Source organism: Pongo pygmaeus, chromosome 6, assembly GCF_028885625.2.
Source record: "Pongo pygmaeus isolate AG05252 chromosome 6, NHGRI_mPonPyg2-v2.0_pri, whole genome shotgun sequence".
Classification (NCBI taxonomy): domain Eukaryota; kingdom Metazoa; phylum Chordata; class Mammalia; order Primates; family Hominidae; genus Pongo; species Pongo pygmaeus.
Window position 1 is genome coordinate 103,534,145 of NC_072379.2, and position 26,741 is coordinate 103,560,885.

The 26,741-nt window shown below is 39.8% G+C and overlaps 1 protein-coding gene and 1 pseudogene across 17 annotated transcripts in view; one reads left to right on the plus strand and one right to left on the minus strand.

Annotated features, from left to right (window-relative positions):
• Window positions 1-5,498, plus strand: part of LOC129040782 (large ribosomal subunit protein eL36-like) — a 40,272-nt pseudogene extending 34,774 nt beyond the window's left edge.
• Window positions 1-26,741, minus strand: part of SRPK2 (SRSF protein kinase 2) — a 292,635-nt gene that overhangs the window by 129,633 nt on the left and 136,261 nt on the right. The window lies entirely within an intron of this gene.

Below are 26,741 nucleotides of genomic sequence, written 5' to 3' on the forward strand. Positions count from 1 at the left end.
TAATTAACAAAATCTGGTTAGACGGAGTCTGATTTAAAAATAATACTCCACAATATAAAGCAACAACAGAAACCCCACTAAAGTATGGAAAATCCAAGTCTAGATTCAAATACAGTGATACATGGTTGATAAGAATAAGAAAGCCAATTCTCTGAGCTTAACATTGATCCTTTTAAACTAGGATCTTCGCAGCAGTGTCAGATTTGACTTCCTGCCTTTCTCAGAAACTACTTACCTACAGGCTATTTTCTTACCTCTTTTCTCAAAATACTCTATTTTGAAGATGAATCCTGATGAAATTCCCTATCTCCACTGATCAAATTCTACTTACAGCAGAATAACCTAACCTCTGGATCAAATACACTGGGCACAACATAAAAGGTCTTAATCTGTTTAGGTTGCTATAACAAAATACCACAGAGTGACTTATAAAAAACAGAAATTTATTTCTCACAGTTCTGGTGGCTGGAAGTCCAAGATCAATGTGCCGACAGATTGATTCTGGTGAGGGCTGGTTTCCTAGCTCAAAGGTGGGGCCTTCCAGCTGTGTCCTCATGGTGGAAGAGGCAACAGGCCTTTCTCAGTCCTCTTTATAAGGGTACTCATCCCACTCATGAGAGCTATGCGTTGGTGATCTAATTGTCTCTCCCAAAAGCCCCACCTCCTAATACCATCACATTGGGGGTTAGGAATTCAATACACGAATTTTAGGGGAACATATTCAGACCATAGCATGGTCAAAAGTAAAATTTATTTTTATCCTTTCATGGAGCAATGGTGAAATAATCGTTCTATCTGGAGGAAGTATGGAATGAACATACATTAAAACAATTCTTTAAACTGAGTCCTAAGAATGTAGAAGAGGTATAGAAATCATGTGATTTATTATGTTTTCTACATATAAACCCTCCCTGGACAGAAATTAGGGGGCAGTGGAGGAGGAGAAGAAAAGGAAAAAAAAAAATGTTTTGTTTTTTTTTTATTTTAAAGCCTAACCATAGATTGTAGTTTCAGAAAGTACAAGGAGAAGTGACACCAAACTTTGAACCCTCACTTGACTCTAAAAATGGGAAGATCTATAGGTGATGAGAAAGAATTGTACTTTGAAATGGCAACTTTTACCATCAATTTTTTTCTGTTATGTTGCATATTAAATATGCTCAATTTATTATGGGCCTTCAATTTCCACAAATAAAATACTCGTCCAGTATGTACTGAAATACCTATCTGCTAAATATTTATAAAGTAACTTTTGTCAGTACTATGCCAGTTCACAGCCTGCAATGTTTTATTGTTATTATTCTGACTTCATTTGCCTGCTTTTTAAAAATGTTCCAGTATCATTTTTACAAAATTGGAGGGAAGGGATTGAAAGCAAAAAGATGTAAGAACTCTTAAGTGAAAGCACAGAAAAGGTGTCAGAAAAAAAAATAAATTAGCTTTAAAAGGGGCTGCATGGTAAGAAAAGGATGTAAACTTTTTAAATGTTGTTTCTAAGGAACTCTAATTTTGATGCCAAAATTAGATGGTGACATATTGAGGTATATAACAGGACTGTAAAGCTAAATTTAGATGTTCCTTCTTTAAAGCATCCGCCAGCTCCTAGACCACTTATTGAATAGGTATCTTGTGCTAAACAGTTATGTACATTATTTCAGTTAAAGCTCAAAATGTGTATGCATTATAGAGAAACTGGACTCCGGAGAAGGTTACCTATTTGCCCTAGGTAAACATCAGTGACCAAGTTCATATGAAAATCCTGCCTGACTCCAAAGCATGTGATCATTCCTCTAAACCAAGTTGTCCCTCATACCATCCACCCCTCTTCAGTATCTACTTTATATGCACTGTCCCCTTAAATCCTCACAACCCTACATGAGGTGAGCATTATCATCTTTATTATAAGGATTACGAAAACTAGCACAATGAGGTTAGGCAACTTGCCAGAATTTAGCTTCTGGTCCCTGGCTCCAAAGCCCATATATTCTTTCCAATATATTTTGCTGCTTTCAGCTCTAACAATCTACAAATCTATCATCACGCGACAATCTCTTCCTTTACAGGAAACCATGATTCTGTACAGGAAGATCGAGTCAGACATGATATTTCATTACCACCGCAACTCTCATCTTTCTCCCTTCACACGCTCCACATCACCTCTCCCAGCAAAATGACCAGACATCTTCTCATAGATTGGCATTACTATCAGCTACTCCCCCTACTACCCCTACAGATGAACATAAACGCTGAAGAAAAGTAGGAGGAAATGTTCCCACCAAGAAAAGGTCACTGGGGCCACTTTTACAGTCTGCCATATTCTACCTCATAATCTTACTCCAACAAGCCCAAGGATCAGGTCAAATTCAACATATATTTAAAATAAAAATTTAAATATTCCCATTGTCATTTTGATCTTATGTCATTATCAGCTGGTTGACGGCAGGCAACATTTCTAAGTCTGTGATTTCATCTATAAAATGAATATGATATCAAATGACCCTTCAACCTTAGAGCTCTAAGTTAATCTAACATACATCCCCTCTTCCTTTGCCTGCTTGTGAGAAAGCAGCTGAAAATTTGGCAGGGTGCAGTGGCTCACGCCAGTAATCCCAGAACTTTGGGAGGCTGTGGCGGGTGGAATGCTTGAGGTCAAGAGTTCAAGGCCAGCCTCGCCAACATGGTGAAACCCCATCTCTACTAAAAATACAAAAGTTATCCAGGGTGGTGGTGCACACCTGTATTCCCAGTTACTCAGGAGGCTGAGGCAGGAGAATCGCTGGGAGGCAGAGGTTGCAATGAGCCAAGATCACCCCACTGCACTCCAGTCTGGCAAAAGAACGAGGCTCCATCTCAATAAATAAATACATACATACATACATACATACATACATACATACATAAATAAATAAAAAGCAGCAGCTGGAAATGTATAAGCAATGGCACATAAAACTCGACAGTAAGTAAAGCAAGTGATCATTATTAGGTTCTGCAATATACACAAGGACCTACTCAGAGGCAGGTGTGCATGCACACATGTTTAATCTGAAACAAGTGACAAAAACAATCTAGAGTTTATTCTTGCCAACCTGAAATGAATCACCTATTTTTACCTCATCTGCATTCAAGAGAGGGCCCAGACTGATCCAAAAGAGCCACTGAACCATGCTCACCATTGAGTCTTGAGGCAAGCCAGATCTCCAATCCTTAGAGTGACCTCTGGCTTGACTGCAGCTATCAACTGAACATGAGGAATGGAAAGCTACAAAAGCCTAAAGCTTACCACAGAAGTAGCATTTCAAATATACATCTACTTCTGTATTTTATTAATTCTGGTAGAAGGTAAGGCCAGGGCTCAAAAAGCCTGGATATCTTAACATTCTAATGGTTTTTTCTTCTTCTTCTTCGTTTTTAGAGACACGGTCTCACTCTGTCACTCGGGCTGGGGTACACTGGCATGATCCTAACTCACTGTAGACTCCAACTCCTGGGCTCAAGTGATCCTCTCACCTCAGCCTCCAGAGTAGCTGGGACTCCAGGCCCGCTACCATCCCAGCTACTTTTTCTTTTATTATCTGGGTAGATAAGGGGAATCCCTATGTTCCCCAGGCTGGTCTTCAAGCAATCCTTCCCCGTCAGCCTCCGGAAGTGCAGGGATTACTTCCATGTGAGCCAATGCACCCCGCCTACATTCTAATCTTAATTCTCTAAATCTAGATGATGACGCTTCACAGTTGAAGAGCCTGAGACAGGATCAAAGGTGGCAAGATTAAAATTAAAATCCTAAAGTCATTTGTAATCCCAGCACTTTGGGAGGCCAATGCAGACAGATCACCTGAGGTCAGGAGCTCAAGACTAGCCTGGCCAACATGGTGAAACCCTATCTCTACTAAAAATACACAAATTAGCCGGGCGTGGTAGTGCATGCCTTGAACCCAGGAGGCGGAGGCTGCAGTGAGCCAAGACCGCACCATTGCACTCCAGTCTGGGTAACAGAGAGAGACTCCATCTCAAAAAAAAAAAAAAACAAAACAAAACAAAAAAAAACCCACATACCAAGCAATCTCAAATAACGAATGGTAAATTTAGGGCTGTGAAGAAAGTTGAGAATTACAATAGACTGAATTTGCAGCAAGACAAAAAAAATTTTAATTTCAGTTACAAAGATGTTATTATCTCTAAACCATAACACAATAAGTATCTGCAGCCCAGCAGATTATCTAAATTTACACGTGAGAAGTGGAATGAACAAAACTTACCAGTCCAATCCAGAGAACTTTGCCGGGAATTCTGGCTGCTGCCATCAATAAAATGGAAGAGAAACAGCCAAGGTAACTAAGTTGAAGTCCCAACTCTGCCATTAATAAGCTGAGCGTGCCTCCAAGGTTCAGAACTTGTGGGTATTTCAAGCATTGAGTGGGAACTTCTAGAAGGAAAGCTGCCATAAAGAAGCCTCACGAGGAGGACTGAAGAGCTGGCAGGGGTAGAGGGCCCAAGTCCCGTCCACTGGTCAGGAGGCTTTTCCAGGCCAACCAAAACCACCGTAGTAGTTGGAGACCCCACTGAATCCATGAGAACACAGAGAAGTTGGGGTAAAACAGCTATAAAAAGAAACATTTGCAAGGCTGTTCAGAAGGCAGTAAAACAAGAAGATACTGTCCAATATTTCCTATTAAAAAATACAGGGCCGGGCACGGTGGCTCACGCCTGTAATCCCAGCACTTTGGGAGGCCGAGGCTGGTGGATCATCTGAGGTCAGGAATTCAAGACCAGCCTGGCCAACATGGTGAAACCCTGTGCCTACTAAAAATACAAAAATTAGCTGCGCATGGTACCAGGCGCGCGCCTGTAATCCCAGCTACTCGGGAGGCTGAGGCGGGAGAATCGCTTGAACCCGGGAGGTGGAGCTTGCAGCGCGCTAACATCGCACCACTGCACTCCAGCCTGGGCGACAGAACGAGACTCCGTCTCAACAACAACAACAAAATTCCAGAGTTCCACGCGGCGCCAGCTCCAGCCCTTCCGCCAGGGCCGCCGTTGGAGAGCAGCAGCCCTGGCTCTGCGCTACCCTATGGCCGTGGATCTCAACAAGGGCCAAAAGGTGACCAATAACGTGAGCAAGCCCAGGCACAGCCGCCACCGCGGGCGTCTGACCAAACACACCAAGTTTGTGCGGGACATGATCCGGGAGGCATGTGGCTTCGCCCCGTACAAGCAGCACGCCAAGGAGTTACTGAAAGGTCTCCAAGGACAAACGGGCCCTCAAGTTCATTAAGAAAAGGGTGTGGGCGCACATCCGCGCCAAGAGGAAGCGGGAGGAGCTGAGCAACGTCCTGGCCGCCATGAGGAAAGCCGCTGCCAAGAAAGACTGAGCCCCCTTTCCCTGCCCTCTCCATGAAATAAAGAAAAGCTTGACAGGGGAAAAAAAAAAACACACAACTTTTTTTCTTAGTATTTCCTAACCAACTGGGAAAGAAATAAAAATCTTTATTCAAATAAAATTTGTGTCTATAGGCCAAAGAATGTGCTAGGCACCAGAAACGTGAACATGAGACAGTTAAAGCTCCTCGTGTCTCGAGCTAGTGGAGTGAAAAGCACTGAGTCTCTGGTACAAAGGTCTAGACGGTGCTCTAGAAGGCAGCAGGACCCTCTGCAGTGGGGTGGTAAGGGCAGCATGCAGGGGACATGGCATCTTCTCAGTGAGGTCCAGGCAGAGGGAAGTACACATTATGAAGATAAGAAGGGTAAAAGAGCCAGAAATGGCAGGATCAGTGAGGACTTTAGATAAAGAGGACCACCAGACTGTGAACGACCTGTTTTAAGCTACATTAATGAGTCTCTTTTAGGAATATAATTCTGGGGATGATGCAAAGGGCGGAGGAACAGGAAGAGAGGCTAGTGAACAATATTTGAGGGCAGACGAGGAATGACAGAATGAAAGCAGTACAGCGAGTTCTGACGGAAGCATTTGGAGAGGACTTCTGCAAAGAAACCGGTAGGATCTAGTGACCAACTAGATACAGACTATGGGGGGAAATGAGATAAAGTAACTCAGGCTTCTGCATTTACAAAACACTTTTTTTTCCCTCAAGAGACAAGTTCTCTCTGTTGCCCAGGCTAGAGTGCAGTGGTTATTCACAGGCACAATCTTCGTGCACTATGGCCTTGAACTCCTGGGCTCAAGTGATCCTCCCACCTCAGCTGCCAGAGTAGCCGTAACTACAGGCACACATCATCGCACCCAGCTGGAGACACTTTTAAAAATTAAAAAGAAGAGTGACAAAATTTTAGAGACAGAAGGGTCATCCCCAGGTCACCGCGAGGCAGGATAAAGCCTGTGGGCCCCACTGTTGTAGACCCTGGCAATTAACAAGTAGCATGAGTAGGAAGCCTGGCAGAGAGAGGATAATGGCTCCAGCAGCTGCTGCAAAAAGAAAAGCTGGAAGGTTACATACATTGGCAAAAATCCTTACTATTTGCTAGAGTAAGATTAGAGAACTTAATTCTATTTTTACATAGACCTTACAAAATTTCTTGTTGCCTTCTACTTTCTTTCAAAGATATTTATGATGTTCATTTAAACACAGACAGAAAGTTACACACAGGGTAATTTCTGTCACCGACCCCAGAGCCCCTAAGGACAGCCATAAACCAAAAGGAATATTTATTCCCTCACCCTCACCCTGCAACCACATTTTACAAGAAAGAAAACTGAATGAAGCACAGGCCATATGATCTATCTTTCAGTACGGTCAGGAAAGATTAGACAAGATAATGAGTTTGGTTTAGGGCCAGTTATATTTGAGATGTCAACAGACATTTAGGTAGTGATGTAGACAGCTGGACATATAGATCTGTGGCTCAGAATACAGAGCTACAGATATAAATGTGGTAGTCACCAGCCCACAAATGGTATTAACACCATGGAAACAGATGCGATCATCTTCAAAGAGAATGCAGATGAGAAGAGCAACAGACCTACGACAGTGACATTGAGGAAGGGCCAACATTTAGATAAAACCAACAAAGAAACTGAGAGGTACTGCTTTGGGTTCAACTTCTATCTACTTCTTCACTAATCAAAGACAGAAACCTTTTCTATTAAAGCATATATATATATTATATATAATATGTATATTATATATGTATATTATATATACATATATATAAATATGTATATTATATATACATATATATAAATATGTATATTATATATCATATGATATATAATATACATATTATGTAGTATATATGTATATTATATATACATATATAATATACATATTATATATTATATATTATATATTATACATTACATATTATATAATATATATTATATATATTATGTAATATATAATATGTAATATATATTATGTAATATATAATATAATATATTATATATACTATATATAATATACTATATATTATATTATATATAATAATATACTATATATATCATATATAATATAATATCATATATACTATATATAATATCATATATACTACATATATTATATATACTATATATAATATTATATATTACATATTATATTATATATTATATATTACATATTATATATAATATTATATATACTATATAGAATATTCTATATACTATATAGAATATTCTATATACTATATAGAATATTCTATATACTATATAGAATATTCTATATAGTATATATATATATATTCAGTGCCAAATACTTAAGTATTGGAGTACTGAAGACAATCAACTGTAAATTTTAACAATTTCAGTAAGTTGCCAGCAGTTAGTGACAGCAATCTTTCACTTTCCCTGAACTGTCAGAGAGAAATGGATTCCACTTAAGTGACATTTCTCAATAAAGGAAGCTTTTCCCTTTTTGTGAACAGTTTATAGCTCAAATTCTTCCAAGAGCCAGGCAGGTGAGTGTGAAGCACTAAGACTCAGACAGTAAATGTTGGGTCCTAGTTCTACTGGAGTGGGCCTGTGCCTCCTAAGGGCATTCACATTCAGTCTTCTGCAGAGAAAACTTGAGGGCCCTGGTACTTGTGGTACCATGTGAACTAGAAATCCAAACCATGCTTCCATGGGCTTTTTAACAACTGCACAAGGCCACATAGTAACAAACTTTCTTACATTTATCATCTCCAAGGTATTTTCTCCAGCTATTAACCATTTTTCTCTATATACTAAGTCCTCATAAACTCTGTGTTGTAAAAGAGACAACTCAAAAAATGATCGGTTCTGTGGCTTTGGGTAAGTTATCTCACAGCCTCACTTTTTCGTCTATAAAACAGAGATGGTTAATAATGTTGTTATGAGGACTAACTGAAAGCGTGCTTGAAGAAGGCTTAGCACCCAGTGAAGGTGAGGTCATTAATGAAGGATGAGGAAGAGGGGAAGAGAAGATGAGTAAATAATGATGTCCTTTAAGTACATCACTGATGATCAAAGTGCCAATAATGCCTACACAACTACAAATAACACTGGAGTGCCATACATACCAAAAAACACACACACACATAAACACACACCCACACAGAAGTTATACCTTTTCTTGGTTTTTAATTTAATTGTTCAAAGTTTTTAACTATTAACTGAACAAAATATGACAATTAAATGGTACCTAACAAAATGCGTCATTAAAAAGAAGTTTAACTCTTGGTATTTTAATTGACTGTATTAACCACCTTTTTTTAAAAAAAAGTTTTTTATTTTTATAGAGATGGTATCTCACTATGTTGCCCAGGCTGGTTTTGAACTCCCGGGCTTAAGTGATCCTCTTGCCTTGTGACTCCCAAAGTACTGGGATTATAGGGCATGAGCTGTCATGCTTGGCCTTAACAATCTTTTTTTTTTTTTTTTTTTTTTTTTGAGACAGTTTCGCTCTTGTTGCCCAGGCTGGAGTGCAATGGTGCGACCTCCACCTCCCGGGTTCAAGCCAATCTCCTGCCTCAGCCTCTCGAGTAGCTGGGATTACAGGCATGCGCCACCACACCCGGGTAATTCTGTATTTTTAGTAGAGAGGGGTTTCTCCATGCTGGTCAGGCTGGTCTCGAACTACCAACCTCAGGTGATCTGCCAGCCTCGGCCTCCCAAACTGCTGGGATTATAGGCATGCGCCACCACACCCGGGTAATTCTGTATTTTTAGTAGAGAGGGGTTTCTCCATGCTGGTCAGGCTGGTCTGGAACTACCAACCTCAGGTGATCTGCCAGCCTCCGCCTCCCAAACTGCTGGGATTACAGGGGTGAGCCACTGCGCCCAGTCAGCCTTAACAATCTTTTAAATCATCTCCAGAAAAGGTTGCTACTACTTAAAGGAAGCAAATTTTATAGTCCTAAAAAGTCAGAGTCATATTTATATTTAAACACCAGTATCCCCTAGGCTAAGAAAACACAGTTCTCTTCAGATAGAAAAGAACTGGATTAGGCGTGGTGGCACAAGTACTTAATTCCAGTACTTTCAGAGGATGAGGAAACAAGATTGTTTAAGTCCAGGAATCTGAGAGTAGACTGAGCAACACAGCAAGATGCCATCTTTACAAAAAATTTAAAAATTAAAGAAAAAAAAAAAGTCAGGCATGGTGGCGTGCACCTATAGTCTCAGCTACTTGGGAGGCTGACGTGGGAGAATCATTTGAGCTCCAGGGTTGAGGCCGCAGTGAGCTATGATCATACCACTACACTCCAGCCTGGTAACAGAGCAAGACCCTGCCTCTTAACAAAAAACAAATGAACAAACAAAAAAGATTTGAAACTAAAAATTCAAAGGTTAGGCCGGGCATGATGGCTCACGCCTGTAATCCCAGCACTTTGGGAGGCCCGAGGTGGGCGGATCACGAGGTCAGGAGATTGAGACCATCCTGGCTAACACGGTGAAACCCCATCTCTACTAAAAAATACAAAAAAAAAAAAACTAGCCGGGCGTGGTGGCGGGCACCTGGGCTGAGGCAGGAGAACGGCGTGAACCCGGGAGGCAGAGCTTGCAATGAGCCGAGATCGTGCCACTGCACTCCAGCCTGGGTGACAGACCGAGACTCCATCTCAAAAAAAAAAAAAAAAAATTCAAAGGTTAAACCAAGCTGGTCTAGGAGAGGGTGGAAAATAACAAAACTGTCAATTCTGTCCATGTGTGCTAGTTGTATCTGTTCTATTTGATGACCAAGGACATCACACCTCGTCTCTCAGCCTTCTTGAGGCATATAAATGGAAGTGACTGGAGAAAAGACAGGAAGAGCACATCCTGTTCCACACATCTGCAGCCTGATGCAGGCCACCTTGTACATACAAACAATGGACATCTTTGCTGTACAGATATTATACTCTGAGGCATAGGGGTTTGGAGCTCCAAAACATAGCTTTTAGAGCATCTCTAATATTAACTGGTATGTGACATCCTTAAGTCATAAACTTACTGGTTTTTTTAATCTACAAAGTGAGAATAAAGCCATCTACATTACTTATCAACAAGGATTTTTTAAAGAATTAAATAGTGAACAGGAAAATGCTCTGTAAAATGAAAGACATTTAAGTTATTTCTTCCCTGGCCAGGACACAGCTAAAAGAACAGTACTAGTATAATTTAAAATAATCACTCTTGGTTTTCTTAAAGAACAGAAAACAAAACTGGTCAAATTCCTTTATACTAAGTTCCCAGACTCTAAATGCCTGAATTTCAAATACTGGAAGTTATCAGTTTATAAGAATCTCATCTAGAACCTGAGTTGTATCAGTTCACCATTTTGGGCATCGGTTTTTCTATCTAATGTATAAAACAAGGGTGTAAGATGACCCAGACTTCCATGTTCTTTTCTTGCTATCATGTTTTTTCATTCCATTCATCATCCTATATATGTCTGGTCAAAATCAAGCAATAATAGTTAAATGCTTTTGAACAGCAAATAAAAAAATTAATACGTTGCATCATTCATAAATGAACTTTTAGCTTCCAAAACCTCAACTAAAGTTAAAAAAAAAATAGTAATTCTCAAATGTGGAGATTCCTCCTAATAATCTATTCTTACCCATATGACCTAGAATGAGGATGACATATGATACGTAAATATTTTTCTCATATGAGCTCTTTTTGCCCATGTGCCTCTCAAAGCATGATCATTTCATTGAGCTAAGCGTTATTCTACTGTTAGAAAGCAGTGGCTACTTTGGCCAGGCACAGTGGCTCACGCCTGTAATCTCAGCCCTATGGGAGTCCGAGGGAGGTGGATCACCTAAGGTCAGGAGTCGAGACCAGCTGGCCAACATGGTGAAACCCTGACTCTACTAAAAATACAAAAAATTAGCCAGACATGGTGGTGAGCGCCTGTAATCCCAGCTACTCAGGAGGCTGAGGCAGGAGAATCACTTGAATCCAGGAGGCGGAGGGGAAGTTGCAGTGAGCCGAGATGGTGCCATTGCACTCCAGCCTGGGCAACGAGAGCAAAACTCTGTCTAAACAAACAAACAAACAAACAAACATACTTTGTACCACATGCCCTTACATGCAAACAATGCAAGAAAAAAAAAAACCTGATGTGTTGCATCACTGGACAAAAGTTGGCTGTGTTGGATTTACAGAAGTATGTCGTCAGTCACTATAATTTCACATTTGGAGATATACAGGTTTTCCCTTACATGCATGCAAAACACTAAGCCATTGACTCCTAATAGGGATTTTTAAGTTCGAAATTACAAAATTTCGAACTTAATCACACCAAGGGAACCAAATCACACCAAGGGAACTAAATGGAGCCTTGTTCTTAGAAAAAGTTAACTTCAGTAGATCTACTTTAAAAACATTTAAATTGGAAGAATATTTTTTGGAAAATGCTTGACTTGCACTGATCTAAAAGCTCTTCTCCAAATTCATCATGATTATCTGGTCCAAAGAATCGGAAAACCTTTATGGTCCCCATAAAACCTGTAATTCCATTAAACGAGTAGATGAACCACTTTACTACTATGATAATCAGCTCCATTTTTTTCACCAGTTGTTAAATCTTTTCTAGCAACTCTGGGGAGGCAAGGGATAATAACTTCGTTTTTCTTCAGGAGCTAGAGGTACTGTCAAGCAGAGCCTAAGCTGCCACTAGGAACATGGCTGATATTAGGGCAGCAACAGCAACAGAAGCTACTCAGGGGTTCGTGGCAGTGGAGGAATGAAATGAGGATGAAATGGACACTGCACAACTCATTACACCCAAACACAATTTCTTCATTTGTGTACTTTGAAATAAATACCTGCATCTATGTTGAAATGAACTATAACAGGACAACGCCATAGGAATAAATGTATCAATACACCTTTTCCTTCGACAAAAGGCCCCCCAAAAAACTGACAGCCCTAAACTGAGGCAAAGGTCACATGTAAAAGACCTGGTGTTTCTTATATCACAGGCACCCAAGGGATCCTCTAGAGAAGTCTTTCATTTATTCAAACACAGACTGTCATATTATAACTGATGAATACTCAGGAAGAAAGGAGGCAAGCTTTTTTCTTTTCTTTTTTTAGAGACAGGGTCTCACTATGTTGCGCAGGCTGGTCTTGAACTCCTGGGGTCAAGCTATGCTCCTGCCTCGGCCTCCCAAAGTACTGGGATTACTGGTGTGAGCCACTATACCCTGCCACAAGCATTTTTTATGAAAAAGACTGGGCTGAACAGCAACAACAAAAATTCTTTCCTCTAAGCTTAATCCCACAAGGCTTCCTTTTCAATAAATGAATATAACACCTACCATCACTTAATTGTAAACCTTCCACAGCTCTGCATTAAACAGAGACTTCTCCTACAGGCTAAAGATTGTCCTGGTCCCAGGAAAAAGATGTCCTTTTTGCATACTGAGCCCAAAGAGTATTTTAATAATCATTAGTAATCACCATGTGGGGGTGTGTCTGGTGAAGGGTACAAGAAGTGAAATTTGAATCCAAATTTGGGGGTTTTGTATTTTTTGTAAGCTCTAGCTAGACTGAATGGCAAGAACAAACTGAGGCTAAATTCAGTGTCGTGGCTTGAGGGGGAAGAAGGAGCTGACTACCATCATAAACTATAATTTCTCTATTGATCTTTATCTCTTTTATCAGACAACACAGAGTTCATCTATATTAATTTATCTTTCCCTTTAAAACTGAACATTTAAGAAACTACACTCCTTTTACCTTAAGACTGTTTTATGTTAGTAGAACATTAAAAAGAGGATATAACATTTGGCAAGTAATATGATGGCAGATAACTGAATATTTTTCTCCTTAAATGATGACAGAAAATTAAGCAGCTCCTTAAAAAAAAAATGCTCAAAATAACTTTATACAAGGGCAAATAACTGAATGCAGTTTCCTTTAAATTACTAATTTGAGTTACAGTATAGGAAATAAACTCTTTTACCTGTAAAATATAATACTGTCAGGATAGAAAGGGCAAAAGAATTTTAAAAAAACAAAAACAGAGTAGGGTGGAGCTTAGGAAACGAAGGGCAAAAGGAAGCAATATTCATTTAGGAACTAAAGAACAATAAAGGAAACAATATTCATTTCTAAATTTAAAAAGAAAGGTTAAAATAACAGTTCACTGGCATTCTCATCTGAAAAGAAAAAGTTGAGTGGTTTTTGAATTTTAAAATTAGGTAAAATTAAAAATTTAATCCTTCAATCATATTAGCCACATTTCAAATGCTCATAGGTTTTACTGATATTATACAATCTTCCATCAGTGGAAGACAGACTGCCCAGAAATTCCACTTAGGCAGCACTGGCCTAAGTATTTTAAACAATTTATAGAAATGATACTTTATATATCCATTGAGTAAGAATTTCTGCAATAAAATGATTAGTAAAACATTCCAATTATCATCTTTTTTTTCTTTTTTTTTTGAGACAGAGTCTCCCTCTGTCGCCCAGGCTGGAGCGCAGTAGTGTGATCTCAGCTCACTGCAACCTCCTGTCTCCCAGGTTCAAGCAATTCTCATGCCTCAGCCTCCGGAGTAACTGGGACTATAGGCACGCACCACCACGTCTGGCTAATTCTTGCATTTTTAGTAGAGACGAGGTTTCGTCACGTTGGCGAGGCTGCTCTCAAACTCCTGACCTCAGGGGATCCGCCCGCCTCAGCCTCCCAAAGTCCTGGGATTACAGGCGTGAGCCACTGCGCCCGACCCAAGTTAGTATCTTTAAGTTAGGATTTCTTTAATCACAATTAACTGCGTAAAACCTAGGAAAAAAAATACGTAAGATTTAACAGGTCAATCACCTGTCTTCAGAAAGAAGCACCTCTAACTATGGTACTCCATTTCGATGTTTAATACCCCCAGTGTCAAGGAATTCATCCACCCTCTGTCACTCATTGTAAATGCTGCCATAATATTCCCACCAATTTCCAGAACAGAAGAATAATATCTTGCTGCAAAGTCTACAGCATATCTTACAGCCTTCCATGCTAGGGGGAAAAATGTATTTCTTTAGACTTTCTTTAAAAGACGCTACTTCATGCCCACAGGAAAATGTGCATGTATTATCTACAAACATCCTTGCTAAAACCTTTCAATGGCTCTTGGTAAACGTCAGCATAAAATTCAAAGACCTTTCTTTGCCACCTGGTCACTATATACCCCTCTCATCTATTTTCCCATCCTCTCCTCCATCTCTTTCCCCGCTTATGCAAGTATTTAGAGTTTCAAGATGGTGCCACAATGTTTCATTTCACCCTGATTTCTCAGATGCTGTTTCCTGGAATACTATTTAGACTAGATCCAAGCCATCCTGAGACTACACAGAGAGCACGCCCCTGTCCCCCACAAAAGTAATTCAAATTCCAGAAAGAAAAATGAAAAGGTCTTGACCAAAAAGGTGATTACATTTTAGAACTGTCTTAGAAGGGGAACAAAATTAAGTAGTAATTTTATTGTAGTGCAACAAAATTAAGTCATTGAAAATATATTGAACAACCAATCACAAGGCCATGGTTGAAAAGGTAAGGTTAGAGAATCTTAATTCCTGTACATCTTTATTTAAAACAAAACAAAACAAAACAAATAAAAAAAACAAGAAAGCCAACCAGCCAGCCATCTGTGCTGAATGTTTTGTCACCTGTTTAGAGTGAGAGGCTTGAATCACATAACTTCTTGAAATCCTTACAAAATTTAGATTCATCAGCATAAATAGAATACCCAAATTTTCTCAGTGACTATGTCACTTAACTGCTAACATCTTATCAATGGCACATTTAGGTGTTTCATAAATGCTTCAGTGAATATAAGAATCTATTGATGAATCTTTTACCTCGTTAGAGCTGATTATACTGATCTCACTTTGACTTACCCACACCCAATGAACACAGCAAGTACCACAATAATACTTAACTTTTACTAGAGAAAAGACCTAAAGAGCAGAGACTAGTAAGTCAACACTATCTGGAATATTCTTCAATGTCATCTATACGACATTCAAAAAGAGGCTGTTTTGAGAATTTCAAGTGAGGGTGTAAGTTAAAATGTTCTCTTATACACTGCCAATGACAACGTAAAGATGTACCTTTCTGAAAAACAAACACTCGTTTATCAAGAGCCTTACAAATTGGCTTCACAAGTGATTCCATTTCTAAGACTCAATCAATAACATTATGTACATCCATCCATATCATGAACTCAGTTCTATGCAACCTTTATAAATGATACTATAGATGATTATTTAATAACATAAGAAAATTTGCATATGTTAAGTATAAAATGCCAGTTTGAAAATCATTTCTCAGTATGATACTGGATTGTACGGTTGGCGATGATGTTACCGTTAAAGTACATCTGCTTGTTTTGTTGTTGTTGTGGTTGTTATTGTTGTTGTTTTGAGACAGAGTCTAACCCTCTCACCCAGGCTGGAGTGCAGTGGTGTGGTCTTGGCTCGATGTAGCCTTTGCCTCCTGGGTTCAAACAATTCTCCTGCCTCAGCCTCCTGAGGAGCTGGGATTAGACGTGTACACCACAACACCCAGCTAATTCTTGTATTTTTAGTAGAGATGGGGTTTCACCATGTTGGCCAGGCTGGTCTTGAAATCCTGACCTCAGGTGATCCACCCGCCTTGGCCTCCCAAAGTGCTGGGATTACAGGCATGAGGCACTGCACCTGGCCCATCTGCTTTTTATAGATCTTAGACTAAAACAAAAAATTGGCCAGAAAAAATTAATCATGGTGACTGAACTTTAATGATTAACAGCTCAGTGCCTTATCATCATTTTATCTGAAATTTCTAAAATAAATAAGCATTTAAGATATGTAGAAAAAAAGTTATGCTAAAATGATAATTAAGTTAGAGGAAAAGGTTTGGTTCTACTGGGGAAACTAATATTGTTTCTCCTTACAGATGAAAAGAGCAATGTTAATTATTTCCTTAGTATGGCTGTCAAGAAGCTTAAAGCCAATTTTGTTAGTCACCTTTACTAGTTGCACAGCAAATACCAGTATCTGCGTGTGCCTATGACTATCCTCCATCATAACCTTCTGTGACCTGCATTATCTCTAACCCCCTTTTTTCTGCTGCACTATAGGTAGTTATCAAACTAGTCTCAATGTATTTCCTGGGGGGGAGGGTAGGTGAAGGGAGGAAAAGACAGATGGAAAAGAAGGAAAAGGGAAAGGTGGGGAATAATGAGGTGGCAGTTTTGAAAACACAACATTTTTCTACCTCCATCATTTTCAGATTATTTATAAAGCTTAAGTTCTACCATAGTAGGTACATAAATATTTACAGAACAAATCAATGATATCCAAGTTGAGAAACGCACATCTAGGCCAGGCACAGTGACTCTTGCCTGTAATCCCAGCACTTTGGGAGGCTGAGGCGGGCAGATCACCTGAGGTCAGGAGTTCAAGACCAGCCTGGCCCAACATGGTGAAACCCTGTCTCTACTAAAAATACAAAAATTAGCTGGACGTGCTGGTGGGCACCTGTAATCCCAGCTACTCAGGAGGTTGAGGCAGAAGACTTGCTTGAACCTGGGAGGCAGAGGTTGCAATGAGCCAAGATTGCACTCCAGCCTGGGCGATAGTGTCAGTCTGTCTCAAACTGAAAAAAAAAAAAAAAAAAAAAAAAAAGAGAGAGAGAACAAGAGAAATGCACATCTGTCAGGGCTCTTCCTATTCCATACAGTTAATACCTTATTGAATTTTGTAATGTTATTTTAGTATGGCTATTAGAGCAGTGATCAGCAGTGCTTGGCATCCCTCAAATGTCAGAAAAATCCAGAGACACACCTGTGAACATCAAGATAATTTTACTTCCATTATTTCAATCTACAGCTAATGCTTAGTAATCACAGGATTTAAAAATCCCTTACAATAAGTCTGCACAAGTCTGTGGCTCACAAATTGAGAATTAATGTGCTATACCACAGAAGACAAATATTTACCATAGGCTGAATCTGAAGAGTAGATACTCTTATTATTAAGGCTGTTTTGAGTTGCTGTTTTGTTTCTAACTTGCACCATTATGTATGTATGTACGTACGTTTGTATGTGTTTTTAGAGACAGGGTCTCACTCTGTCACCCAGGCTGGAGTGCAATGGTGCGATCACTGTACAGCTCACTGTAACCTCAAACTCCCAGGCTCAAGAGATCCTCTCACCGCAGCCTCCTGAACTGCTGGGACTACAGGTATACATCACCATGCCCAGCTTATTTTTAAATTATTTTGTAAAGACGGGGGTCTTGGTATGTTGCACGGGTTGGTTTTGAACTCCTGGCCTCAAGCAATCCTCCCACTCTGGCCTCCCAAAGCACATGGATTACATGAATGAGCCATTGTGCTCAGCCACACAAGCATTTAAAATGAAGAGATTTGACATAAAAATCCAAATGTTCAACTTGTCCTAAAAAAATCACAAGAGCAGGCAAAACCTGCCCGGTATTTCTACACGGCAGCAATCAGCAAGAGAGCCGATCAGCACCCCACATCTAGATGGTGCCATCATCTCCAGTTTCTGTGCTCCCCACCTGGCTGTAGCCACTCATTGGACATACCCTTTGTAAGCAACTGTTTTTGTAACCTCTTTACCATACCACTCATCTTTTAAAGTAAGTTTCCCAGAAGTGCAATTATTAGTTACGTGCAATTCTTTCTAAGGAGTGCCAAAGGCTACTCACTGTAGTGTTGTCCATTAGAGTACTTAGGACTGCATGTCCAAGAAACAGAACAAATTATGCCAGGGGCCAGCCACCCACGAATGTGTCTTCCATGCAAGGTTTGTACACTGATATTCTGTACAAATCCTACATTTCTGTGTTGCCTTTGTGGCTCCCTGATTTCCAAATGACTAAGTGGCTAGTGCATAACAGCTGCTGAAAAAATGTTGGGTGGATGGATAACAAATATAATCTACTAAAATTAGTTTTAATTTCTTCCAACCCCAGTACATAAAAGATTGTTACAAAAGGAATCTGCACTATGACTGTTGAAAGTAGAGTTTTTATTGTTGCTATTGTTATTATAATGGCTGCTCACATTTGTTCAGAACCTCCCTGATAAATTCATCATAATCTACATTGCTGGAGCAGAAGAGGATCCCAAAGAGAAGAGGAAGTGTCACTGCTGACATGCAAAATGATCGTAGGTGATACTTGAAACCTGGTATTGAATTACACTGAATCAAATACTGAGGAAGTTATTCCTTTTCCAAGGTTCTTTCAATCTCTCTGGGTGTATGAGAACAAGTCTCACTTTGGTGCTAACACATATTTATGTCCCTTTATGACACTTGCCATTTAACTTCCCTTGTAAACACACAGAGCATACGGCTCAGGCTTGGAGCCTTTATCAGACAAAAGAATCTAGACAGGGTTTAACAGTCATTTTTTTTTTTAAGGCAAACGATACAGGTTCTCTATTGCCAGTGGAGATACAAAGATTCCTTTTTAAAGAAAATTAAGCTTTAAAAAGCATTAAAAGGTTTTACATTTATTTTAAGAAATTTAAAAATAAAAAAGAATGGCCGGGTGCGGTGGCTCACACCTGTAAACCCAGCACATTGGGAGTCCGAGGCAGGCAGATCACGAGGTCAGGAAATCGAGACCATCCTAACACAGTGAAACCCTGTCTCTACTAAAAACACAAAAAGTTAGCCAGGCATGGTGGCACGCGCCTGTAGTCCCAGCTACTCTGGAGGGGGAGGCAGGATAATTGCTTGAACCCAGGAGACAGATGCAGTGAGCAGAGATCGCGCCACTGCACTCCATCCTGGGTGACAGAGCAAGACTCCATCTCCAAAAAAAAAAAAAAAAAAAGCATGATATGAGGCCAGGTGCAGTGGCCCACGCCTGTAATCCCAGCACTTTGGGAGGCCAAGGCAGGCGGATCACGAGATCCGGAGTTCTACACCAGCCTAATATGATGAAGCCCCATCTCTACTAAAAATACAAAAATTAGCCGGGCAAGGTGGCATGCACCTGTAATCTCGGCTACTCGGGAGGCTGAGACAGGAGAATTGCTTGAACCCAGGAGGCACAGGGAATAGTAAGCCGAGATCGTGCCACTGCACTGCAACCTGGTAACAAGAGCGAAACTCCGTCTCAAAAAAAAAAAGAAAAAAAAAAGTACAGTGTGGAGTGCAAGTGTGACCAAAAAACACCAAGGTGATACACAAAATACTAATGTTTGGGATGTAAATGACCATGCTTTTATGTTTATCAGGCCAGCATTATCCTGATACCACAGCCTCACAGAGACACAACAAAAAAAGAGTATTTTAGGCCAATATCCATGATGAACACTGATGCAAAAATCCTCAATCAAATACTGGCAAACTGAATCCAGCAGCACATCAAAAAGCTTATCCACCACGATCAAGTTGGCTTCATCCCTGGGATGCAAGGCTGGTTCAACATACACAAATCAACAAACGTAATCTGTCACATAAAAACAGAACCAACAACAAAAACCACATGATTATCTCAATAGACGCAGAAAAGGCCTTCAACAAAATTCAACAGCCCTTCATGCTAAAAACGCTCAATAAACTAGGTATTGATGGAACCTATCTCAAAGTAATAAGAGCTATTTATGACAAACCCACAGCCAATATCATACTGAATGTGCAAAAACTGGAAGCATTCCCTTTGAAAACGGGCACAAGACAAGGATGCCCTCACCACTCCTATTCAACATAATGTGGGAAGTTCTGGCCAGGGCAATCAGGCAAGAGAAAGAAATAAAGGGTATTCAATTAGGAAAAGAGGAAGTCAAAGTGTCCCTGTTTGCAGATGACAGGATTGTATATTTAGAAAACCCCATCATCTCAGCCCAAAATCTCCTTAAGCTGATAAGCAACTTCAGCAAAGTCTCAGGATACAAAATCAATGTGCAAAAATCACAAGCATTCCTATACACCAATAACAAACAGAGAGCCAAGTCATGAGTGAACTCCCATTCACAATTGCTTCAGAGAGAATAAAATACCTAGGAATCCAACTTACAAGGGATGTGAAGGACCTCTTCAAGGAGAACTACAAATCACTGCTCAATGAAATAAAAGAGGACACCAACAAATGGAAAAAACATTCCATATTCAAGGATAGGAAGAATCAATATCGTGAAAATGGCCATACGGCCCAACGTAATTTACAGATTCAATGCGATCCCCATCAAGCTACCAATGACTTTCCTCACAGTATTGGGAAAAAAACTACTTTAAAGTTCATATGGAACCAAAAAAGAGCCCACATTGCCAAGACAATCCTAAGCAAAAAGAACAAAGCTGGAGGTATCACACTACCTGACTTCAAACTATACTACAAGGCTACAGTAACCAAAACAGCATGGTACCGGTACCAAAACTGCTATATAGACCAATGGAACAGAACAGAGGCCTCAGAAATACCACCACAAATCTACAACCATCTAATCTTTGACAAACCTGACAAAAACAAGCAATGGGGAAAGCATTCCCTATTTAATAAATGGTGCTGGGAAAACTGCCTACCCATATGTAGAAAGCTGAAACTGAATCCCTTCCTTACACCATATACAAAAATTAACTCAAGATGGATTAAAGACTTAAATGTAGGACCTAACACCATAAAAACCCTAGAAGAAAACCTAGGCAATACCATTCAGGATAAAGGCATGGGCAAAGACTTCACGACTAAAACACCAAAAGCAATGGCAACAAAAGCCAAAATACACAAATGGGATCTAATTAAACTAAAGAGCTTCTGCACAGCAAAAGAAACTACCATCACAGTGAAAAGGCAACCTACAGAATGGGAGAAAATTTTTGCAATCTAACCATCTGACAAAGGGCTAATATCCAGAATCTACAAAGAACTTAAACAAATTTACAAGAAAAAAAAACCCCATCAAAAAGTGGGCAAAGGATATGAACAGACACTTCTCAAAAGAAGACAGTTATGCAGCCAAAAGACACATGAAAAAATGCTCATCATCACTGGTCATCAGAGAAATGCAAATCAAAACCACAATGAGATACCATCTCATGCCAGTTAGAATGGCGATCATTAAAAAGTCAGGAAACAACAGGTGCAGGAGAGGATGTGGAGAAATAGGAATGCTTTTACACTGTTAGTGGGAGTATAAATTAGTTCAACTGTTGTGGAAGACAGTGTGGCAATTCCTCAAGGATCTAGAACTACAAATACCATTTGACCCAGCAATCCCATTACTGGGTACATACCCAAAGGATTATAAATCATGCTGCTAAAAAGACACATGCACACGTATGTTTATTGTGGCACTATTCACAATAGCAAAGACTTGGAACCAACCCAAATGTCCATCAATGATAGACTGGATTAAGAAAATGTGGCACATGTACATCATGGAATACTATGCAGCCATAAAAAAGGATGAGTTCATGTCCTTTGCAGGAACATGGATGAAGCTGGAAACCATCATTCTAAGCAAACTATCACAAGGACAGAAAACCAAACACTGCATGTTCTCACTCATAGGTGGGAGTTTAATAATGAGAACACATGGACACAGTGTGGGGAACATCACACACTGGGGCCTGTTGGGGGGTGGGGGACTGGGGGAGGGATAGCATTAGCAGAAATACCTAATGTAAATAACGAGTTAATGCGTGCAGGAAACCAATATGGCACATGTATACCTATGTAACAAACCAGCACATTTTGCACATGTACCCTAGAAATTAAAAAAAAAAAAATACAGTATGGAGTGCAAATGTGACCAAAAAACACCAAGGTGATAGACAAAATACTAATATTTGGGATGTAAATGACTATGCTTTGATGTTGCCATTTTGGCACAGAGATGGAAAGTGTCCAAATTTAATTTCCATTGTATATTAAATGAAAAATAAATGTAACAATAAGCTGCGCGCTTTTACGGTGATAGAAAAATCTGGCCGGGTGCGGTGGCTCATGCCTATAATCCCAGCACTTTGGGAGGCCGAGGCGGGTGGATCATGATGTCAGGAGATAGAGACCATCCTGGCTGACACTGTGAAACCCCATCTCTACTAAAAATACAAAAAATTAGCCGGGCATGGTGGCGGGCGCCTGTAGTCCCAGCTACTCGGGAGGCTGAGGCAGGAGAATGGCGTGAACCCGGGAGGTGGAGCTTGCAGTGAGCCGAGATCGCGCCACTGCACTCCAGCCTGGGCGACAGAGCGAGACTTGAGACTCCATCTCAAAAAAAAAAGAAAGAAAAAAGAAAAATCTAAGACCTGTAACCTTGACAGTTTGTAAGTTAACAAAATTAGCTTATGATTATTTATTAATCTATGCCAATACCACAGAAAGAGATGACTCCCCATACCAAGAAAGTCTTCCTATAAAGCTCATAATCTGTAAACTGCAAATGAATATTATTTGTTTTGTTGACATTTTGTGATGAAAGCACTTCTGTGTATAAGATCATAAGGTGGGGTTAACAGTGAGTAAGCCAGTAAGTAGACCAAATGTCACTGATACTCCCCACTGTCAAACAGCAGCTGTGACAAATGCTACAAAGGAGAAGTACATGGTCCTGTAATTTGATACAGGCAGAGCTTCCTTGAGACAGGAGGGATGGGAACAGCAAAACAGCCAGGACATAACCAAAGGAAGAGATACATGAGACAAGGCTGGAGAGGGAGATGAGGACAGAGAAAAGAGGTACTCACTGACCCAGGTATGGAGTTTACCTAACTCCCAAGCACAAGGGTTAAGACAGTTGAAAGGTTTTAAACGTGGAATGACCTACCTGATCAGATTTGTGTTCTGAAAGGTTTGCTCTGGCTGTAATGTAAGCAACCCTCCAGAGAAGCATCAGTAAACAGACAGAATCAAAATTGATTACAAAATAATGTAGAAACTACTACATCTAGACCAAATAAATAATGGCCAACAGAAAACCAGATCAGAACATTGTCCAGTCTTTCACTGGAAACTAACACTACACTTTTATTTAGGTATATGATACATAAATTTTAGAGACTAGGAACAGCTTAAAACTTAATACTTCAGAAGCTATCAAAATGTCATGATTTCTTGGTCAGACCTAAGGTGGCCTACCTGCCTCAAGGGCTTTAAGTAAAGAGGACTGGAGCTCGAGGAAGTGGCTCCAAGGCAGATGGCTAAGCATCAAAAACTGCGGCTCTGATTTACATTCCCCAGCTCCCAAACCAAGCATCTTCTTTATATATTTTACATGATAACTTCCTATTAAGGTTTGATGAAAGAAAGGTTTTGCTACTGAAACCAAGTCTGAAAACTAATGTTAATACCCATGGCCTCTAGTACCCAGTTACAAGACTATTATCGGTGGGAAAGCAGTGCCTCCAACAACAACACCCTAGGGTCACTTACTGGTCTATGCTTCTAATTCTGTTCCCCCTCAGAACGCTGATGTTCAGAAATAGTCCAGTTTCTGCTTCTAATCGTCCTCAAAATGGTGCAAACTCTGGGTAACACCGGTAGAGCCACCAGAATGCTAACAAGGAAAAAGGAAGGGAAAAAAGAAGGGAAACGGAAGAGAAGGAAAAAAATATATACAATACCAAATTGAAAAGAACCCGGAGCATACGCAGTTGGTGGAAGTATAGAGTGGTACATTCACTTTGGAAAACTGACAATACCCACTAAAACTCAGCAACTGCACTCCTAGGAATATATTAAACAAATGCATGCAAGCTTCATTAACCAAAAGACATGTATGGAAATGCCCACGGCAGGCTGGGCAAGGTGGCTCACACCTGTAATCCTAGCACTTTGGGAGGCTGAGGTGGGTGGACTGAGGTCAGGAGTTTGAGACCAGCCTGGCCAACATGGCAAAACCCCGTCTCTACTAAAAATACAAAAATTAGCCGGGCGTGGTGGCGCCGGCCTGTAATCCCAGCTACTCTGGAGGCTGAAGCAGGAAAATTGCTAGAACCTGGGAGGCAGAGGTTGCAGTGAGCTGAGATCACTCCACTTTACTCCAGCCTGAGCAAAAGAGCGAAACTCCATTTCAAAAAAGAAAAAGAAAAAGAAATGCTCACAGCAGCACTATTCCTAATAACCACAAGCTGTAAGCCTCCCAAATGCTCATTAATAGAATGAATAAACTGAGGTATACTCATGAATACTGTACAGATATGAGACTGAATTAATTACAACTACACACAACAATATGGATGAACCTCACATAGGTAACACTGGAAGAAAACAGACCAAAAGCTTATCCAGAGGGTTTCCATTTATATAATGTTCAAAAACAGATACAACTGAATTGTCATATGCAAAAAAATGAATCTCAATCTTTACCTTAATACTAAAACCCCAAATGAATCACAGACTTAAATGTTAAGATCCTAAAACTCCTAAAAGTCAATCTAGCAGAAAATATTAGTGACCCTAGGCTTGGCAAAGATTTCTTAGGTACAACACACACACACACACAAAACAAACAAACAAACAAAAACACTGAAAAAAATTTTTCAATAAATTGTATTTCATAAAGATCTATGATCTGGGTACTATTCCATATACGTATCTTCAATAAAAATACTAATAAAAATTAAACAAAGAATTGAGTGATGAGGAGACAACACAATCAACCACTATGTCATCTCATTCAGGGACAAGTACATCTCTACAAGGAGAGAAAGAAAGCCAACAGGGGAAGAGCAGGAGTTGGAAAAGGGAAACATAGTTATCAACAAATGTTTTTCCTAGTCTTTGCATTGCAACGGGGGGAGGAAGGGAAAACAATGAAGAAAGACCCTTTGGTTCTCCTCCTATAACTGCTCTTAGTCCACCACACATCATAAAAGAAAATATATCAACTTAAGATCAAATCAAAGACATCTTGGTCCAGGATCCTTTTCCACTGAATGCCCTTTACTTCTTTCTCTCTTCATCTGGTACCTTCCTCACTTTTGAATTTTCTCACTTCCTTTCTCCTTATTTTTCCAGGTATAGCTTTTTGCTCTCCGCATCCACATATCACTATATATCATTTTCACCTTTGCATACGAGGCACCAAAATAAGAAGAGAACAATTAAAATACACACACAAAAACAGCCTGGGTTCCTTATGGATTTGAAATACCCTTATATTGGAGAAGGGACAACACACAATCTCTATCAATTCTCACCAATCCTTTTTATTCAGCATTGGTAGAATATAGACCACAGCATAAATATTACTATGACACTTTCTCCCTCTCCGCTTCTCTCCTCTCCTGAACAAGACAGCTACAATTTGTGAATTCAGTATTGGCTAGCTAACTGAAATGTTAAGGATCTAGGCTAGGAGTTCTTATCTATCGAGCTACAAGTATAAAGACTCCCTTTTAAACATTAAAATACATCAAAACCCCACAAACATGCAAAAAGAAATTATCCTTTCCATATCTGTTCCCTGAGAAAATGCAAACCTATATACCACTGTTGTGAGTTATTAATTTTCAGTTCATTGTGAACTTTATCAATTAAAACAATATCCACTCACACTTAACAGCAGATGTGGGCAATGCTATGTGTGAATGCAGTCTCAGCTTCTCAGATCTCCTCATCTCACAAACTCCTCAGCTCTCCTTGGGTTTACCTAGGCAGACTGGGAATCAGCTCTGACCACTCTGGGCTCAACTTTCTTTACTGATTAAGAATTGTACAATTTTGTTACATGAGTTCCCTGAAGAAATAGCAATAAAGTTTGACAAAAATGATAGTATGGTAAAGTACCTTCTGTTCACACAGGATTCTTCTGGGATGATTTATTAAACAGTTCTCCCAATAACCATTCCTTCTACACACACCACACACACCCCTTCCCTCTCTCTCTTTCTCTTCCCTCTCTCCACCTATAAAGCACTCAGAACTGGTATCTAGACTGTTTAATAAATGATTAGAGTCAGCCCTCCACATCCACAGATTCGACCCACTACAGAGCAAAAATATTTGGGATATAAAACAATAAAAAATAAAATACAACAATAATACAAATTTTTAAACTATAATACAACAACTATTTACAGAGTGTTTTCATTGTATTAGGTATTGTAAGTAATCTAGAGATGTTTTAAAACATATGGGACGAAGCACACAGGTTATGTGAAAATACTATACCATTTTACATGAAGGACTTGAGCATCTGTGGATTTTGATATCTATGGGGGTCCTGGAACCAATCCCCCTTGGACACAAAGGGACAACTGTACTACACCTTTTTAGCTATTATGGTTATTACTACTAGTACTCTCCCCCACACACATTACCCCATAAATCCCAGAAGTGCTCTAGCTAAGAAGGGGCAAAATGAAGAAGCAAGAACTT